Here is a 6,201-nt window from a genome sequence, read left to right as displayed (position 1 = left end):
TACGGAGCCTGGCGAGTGTCCTGGCGAGTTTCGTACTCGACACAGCAGAACGTGCGCTTACAGATGTTTTTTACTGTGAAACGGGTTTGCTTTTATCTTTCTTTACAAAGGGAATTCTTCGATCGTGGTTCGATGCCGTAGGAATGAGTTGTGTTTATATATGAAGCTGAGAACAAATAATTTTTAACTAAATATAAAATAATAAACATACAAAACAAGAGGAACAGAAAATAATAACGATATAACAAATATAACAAAGAATAAAGTGCAAAATAAAGTGGATAAGAACATAAATAAATTTAAGCAGTTTCGACCAGGTAAATTTATGCAGGAAAAGATTTGTTGAACAAATTGTTTGATTTTTTTTTGTGCTACCCGATTTCAAATCCTTCTATTGCTTCTAGCACAACGTCAAGCAAGCCGTGCTAATGCACGCACAGTTGCCGTTGGTGATATTTGCTTCCTTTCCTTTCCTTCTTTCTGTCTCTCTCTCTCTCTCGCTCCCCCTCTCGCACATTGCTTCGCGTTTCGATCTATGTAAGCCACGCGTTCGCGCTGCTCATCTCATCTCCTCGCTCGCTCACCCAGCGCAGGTAGCAGCGCATTCGTCTCGCAATCACCCCGCAGCCCCTCACACCCCGACGCAACGCACCGATTGTCATTAGCCGGGTGGCGAACGTGTGCTGGTGTTAGTGGGATAGTGATGCTCGCATTTGTAGCAATTTTTATATATTCATGTTGCCCCTAACGTCCGTACCCTCGCGTATTTACCCGCGCATCCGCAACCATCGTCATCTTCATCATCATCATCATCACCAAACCACCACGTTTAACGTCATTGCCTCGTGTACCTTTGGACCGGGGAAAAATACGGAAATACGTCCCTGTCCTGCCATCTGCCCCTAGCGAAAAGCAAACCACGTATTTTTGCTAGTGTGTGGGGTTTTGTCAGCGTTTTATAGCTCGCTGTATATGATAGAACGTTGTGTGTGTGTGTATGTGCAGGGTAAGGAAAAGTGTCGATTTTTTATCTTTTCCTTCATTTGCCATTGCCTGCCGTGTTTTCCTTCCCTGAGCAGGGTAAAATTCTTGTTGCCACCTTTTCTCTCTCTCGCTTTCACACACTGAACGCAGCTTTATGAGTAGCACGATTGCAAACAACACACACACACACACACAATCGGAACTTTTACCAACACCAATCCGCACTGCGACTCTCGACCAATTTTTCCCATCTTTTCTCTCTGGGGTCGTTTGCTTTCTTTTGGATTTTTCTTCGACAGATCCGGGATTTTGGGTTCCGCGCCGGCACCCTCTAGAATTCTTTCTGTTTTTTTTTTTACCTTACAACACATTTATATTTATACATACCGCGAGACTAGATATGTAAGCGCAATACATACAGTGGGGTCCACAAAAGTAGCATCATTCCTGTTCAGTGAGGGTTCAGTAGTGTTACTTGGTTGGATATTTAACTACAGCAGTGAAGTCGTCTTGTGTCAATAAGAGACTCATTTGTACAGTGTAATATATCTGCACCTTCTCTGAGAAAGGTTGTTCGGTGTCATTCTATTAATATGACTAGCCCACGGTACAGTATTTCCACATCTGTACAGACATTTTACGAGTGATGCGACACTCGAGTAACGCAAGGTCGAGATAGGCGAAGCTAAAAATTTTAAAAGTTCATGTAATTTTGTATGTGCAATTCAATTTTGTATTTGCCCTGTTATGAAATTTATATGTTTTTATATGTAGATAAAAAATGTTATTATTACCGAAAAACTAGTGCGCCGCTAGTTAAAAGTTATAACTTATTGAAAATAAATAATTCGCGCCTGTTCCATAGTTGTCGCTCAGGTATGAAGTTTTATTGTTATTTGAAATAGTTTTCATTAAGTGCATTTTCACGAAGACTTGTTTTCCAACACTTCGAAAAATTATTTGAGCAGCTCATTTCATTTTGATCACTGAAAAATGCCGCCGCTACTAAATTGTACACCACTGTGTACGTTCTCCCTCCTTCGTTTCTGATGTGTCTTCTTGTACGTACGTGCAGCTTGCCTGTACATAATGTAGCTGGCAATGTGTGAGTGTGCGAGATTAATCGTCACACGCAGTGGGAGCAGTAGCAGCAACATGTAATGAAGAAAAATGTCCATGAATTTTATCGGGAAAAAAATAATAGCTCCAAGCATGAAAGCCAGTTCTTAAAGCGGGCGGGAATGTGTTGGTGAGCTGGTACTGCCTCGACACTGGTATACAGCTCCGATTGTGTGCGTGCGTGTGAAACAATAAAAGCGCATGACTGGTGTAGGAGGATTATTCGTGATGCAATCGTACAACGACTACTACTACTACGCTGCTGCCACCACAGGTTGGTAACACAATAGGGAAAATCCGTTCTCGAAACAGTTGCGAGCAGCGCGCATTAAAGTTGCAAACACACAAACGGGCAAGAACGTTTGCTAGTGTTGGAAAAGCGGGTGAGTGTGAATAAAGGAGGTCCTAGGAGAAGGGAGTCGTGGAAGCGTGGTGTTAGCGGGAGCGGAAAGGAGGTAAATAACACACAGTGTAGAAACTACATCACTCGGGATTCGTTGTTGACGCCTGAAATTTGGTGAAATTCTATTAATTTACCAACACACCCACACTGGCGAACGTCGTAATGAGGCTAAGAGGTAAATATGTCACACACACTAGCAGACGGTTGCGGATCGAAGTTGGCGTGCGTGTGTGAGTTTGACTTGATCATAGCTTGATTTGCCATCAGCTTTCGGTTCGCTAGATTCATGCAATAGACCAACGAGAGTGTGTGATGCCATAATTGCTGTGTTATATACTTTATATTGCACTGTTCAGTAATACAAAGAAGCTGTTTGATTTTACATACTTTCCGTGACGAAATAGACCCTGTAAGGTGTGTTGCGAGAGCATATCTTTCAAAGAAAATGTTTTGATCTGTCACATCGAGGCCGGTCTTTCGAAGGTATTTGAATGTGTGCGTGCGGCATGCGTTTTTGAGTTCAGGTTTGTCAAACTTTCCGCTTGATGGTTAATTATTTGATTTCATCAATGTAGCAAATACGAACACAAGCAGTTTTTTTTAATGTGCTTTTTGTTAGTCAAAAGCCGACAAGTTAGTATTAAACTGTTGAAGAAATGAAGAAAGGCAAACAGTTCTTCTCTATCTGTATTAATGGAGGACTCATACAATTCTACAGATCGAACACGTTCGTACGAAGCGTTCAGTTTTCAATATTATTTGTTAATATGTGTCATTTTGAAGCAGATTTATGCAGACTTCTATTGACTTACTCTACGTATTATATGTACAATATACATACGCCGTTTTTTTTATTTGACAACTGAGTTCTTTTTTTTTCGACACAATAACCTCAAGATTTCTAAGAGTGCCATTTCTGGCGTCACTTGAAATTATATATCCGTAACCGGATAGTTAGTCCTGCATACGCAGGAATGGGTCGGTCCTGTCGTGCGAAAATCGGCGCTGTTAGCACTACACCACCGGGCTGCCGCGCTCTCAGCTGAATTAGTATTTAGCAAAAAATTCAAGCATGAAGGGGAAAAAAATGTTTAATAGTACCTACAAGTTCGATGCAACATCTTTGTTTGATTTCGAACACATTTGTTTTGAGTTTTGTTAGTGTTGTTCTGAATTCGCTTGAAATGCAGAATATTCCGCACTCCGAGTGCTGATTATCCGTGCTTCTGATGAGCACGGTGTTTGTCAAATAACCAAATTAAGCAGATAATCTGTACATCTCCTTTGTGTGACCAAAATTCGCGTATAATGTGTCATGGGTAAAGCTTTTAAGTGTATAATTTATTTTCCCTGTGTGTTTCAATATTGAAAGGAAACTGAAGTTTTTTTTGTCAAGTTGTCCAGAATGAACTATAAAAAAATGAATGAATGAGAAAATAATAATAGTTAACACTTTGTGTCAAACTGTCTATATAAACCCCCTTCTGTCATACAGACGTACCGAAAAGCATGGATTATCCGCAAGGGAGCAATACGTTAGTAACGTAACGCGTTTGACATCTCTGCCCTTTGCCCACCATGCCCGGATACAGGTAGAAGTACAGGCGTCAAGAGCGCGATGATAGTGTTCGTGCGCCGAATCCGAAGCTTCCTTACTCGCATCACAACGACGGAAGTGAGCAGAAGTATCTTGTCGGCCGTCCAGCAGAGCAGCAGCAGCACGGTTGTGAAAAGAGCGACGTCCAGCTGCGTTTTTATCGGCGGGCATATTCGGTGGTTATGCTCGGTGAGGTTTCTGCCGACATTTTTAACCCTGGCAAAACCGATTCCGTACCGGAGAGATGATGAGCTGACTGGTGTGAAACCAAAGTGAGTTGCATTGAACGGTTTTGGTGGGTGAGCTAGCCTGATGGGTGTGTGCCAATGGCAAAGTGTACCATGGTTGAACTAACGAAAAGCTGTGGAAAGTGTGTGTCCCCGCTGTACTAAAGTGTCGTACCTTGTGAACACGTTCGTAAGAGAGTGGCTCTGTGTTGTTGCCTGTGGCCGGGTCTTACTGCCCGCCTGTAATCCAAATCTTTACCGTGCATTTTTGTGTCCAGTGGTATTGAAAATCAAGTGTTTTACGAAGGAAGATTCCCGTCCAGAGAACATCACTTTATGAACCATACATTCATTTGCCATCTCAACGGCAACAACCGCCTTCAACATTTTTCTCCTACATGTGTGTTTGCACTGTGCGTCGGTCGAGGTCGAGAAAATGTTCCACGACTGCAGTACTGTTTCAGTACATTTTAGCTTTTTTACGTATTCACAAGAAAAAAAAAAAAGAATGGAGAGCACAGGCACACGACGGAAACACACCGTCATCTCGCGGGGTGTAAAGAAAAGGAAAAAAAGAGGTTGAAGACTCCTGCGTTTCGTTTTTCATTTCAGAGCGCTACTGCGATTTATTGCCCTCTCGCTCAAACGCTCGCACACCGTAGCGCACGTACGCACACACGCCCGTGTACGGTGGATGCACATACGTTTTCGAGGTTGGAAGTGTGTGTATGCGTGTGTGTGCATGCGCTATGTTGTACCGTGTAAAGCGGGGGTAATTATTATCAACAATTAGGTTGGATGCACCAACACAAACGTTCACCATGGTAACAACAAAACACCGCCAACACACACAATCACGCATACGGCGAAGTGTAGCAGCAGCAGCAGCAGCCATGATTATTTCTTTTCTCCTCGCACACGAATGCGTGCGTACGTGCATGGGTTGGTGAGAGCGTCGTTCAGTGCGAGATAATCGAGCCGTGTGCGTGCGTGTGTGTGTGTATTTTTTTTGTGAGTTGCCTAAGTGTCGTTTGTTATTGCCTTTTTTTGTGAAGTGCGTTCTGGGAAAAGGTATTGGAATTTTTCGGTGCAACCTGACGCGCGGATTCACACACACACAGCGCAATTGTTTCGTAAATATACTAAATGAAAGTAAATGAAATTTCAACTACATTGAATGTTATGTGATTTTTTTTTATATGGAAACAGTAACAGAAAAACGTGAAAGAAGTATAAAAGGTGTCACAACATTTTATTATTGTAAATTGATTTATTTTTATTTTGATGAATTGATGATAGGGACAACAAATGTAAATCGCAAAAAATGTTATATTTGCACGCCGTGCTTTATGAAATATAAAAAAACGAAGATGAAAGAGAAAATTAATAATTTTTAATAAATTGTTCTCATTCCAGAATTTTCCGCCGTTTGCTCATTGACCGGATTCTGCGTACGGTAACAGGGTGTATACGCGTTTAAATGCGTGTGTTTTTTGTGTGTAAAAATTCATAAACTGGCTGTAAAAAGCGAGGTTTATGGAATTCTCGTTATCCTATTGTGCGTTAAACAATTGGCAAAAAAACACGGCTACTTGTGCACATCCGTGTCTCAACACCACCGGCTCGTGTGAGTGTTTGTATGTGTTGCAAAGCAAAAAACGGCGAACCAGCCTACTAAGTGTACTAAAACAACGTTGATCTGCTTACTGGCGGTGTGTACAAGCGGTGGCATCAATTATCTTGGGGACGCATAGTGCGTGAGTGTGCTTGTTTGTTCGTTAGTTTGTCCAGCCGTGTGCGCGTGTGAAACCGTGTCATTTTACCGTGAAGCACTTGCCGAAGAATAACCTCTCCACTATCCTTTACTTTTG

Source organism: Anopheles marshallii, chromosome 2 (assembly GCF_943734725.1).
Source record: "Anopheles marshallii chromosome 2, idAnoMarsDA_429_01, whole genome shotgun sequence".
In the NCBI taxonomy this organism is placed as follows: Eukaryota; Metazoa; Arthropoda; class Insecta; order Diptera; family Culicidae; genus Anopheles; species Anopheles marshallii.
Note: the sequence above shows the minus strand (reverse complement) of the source record.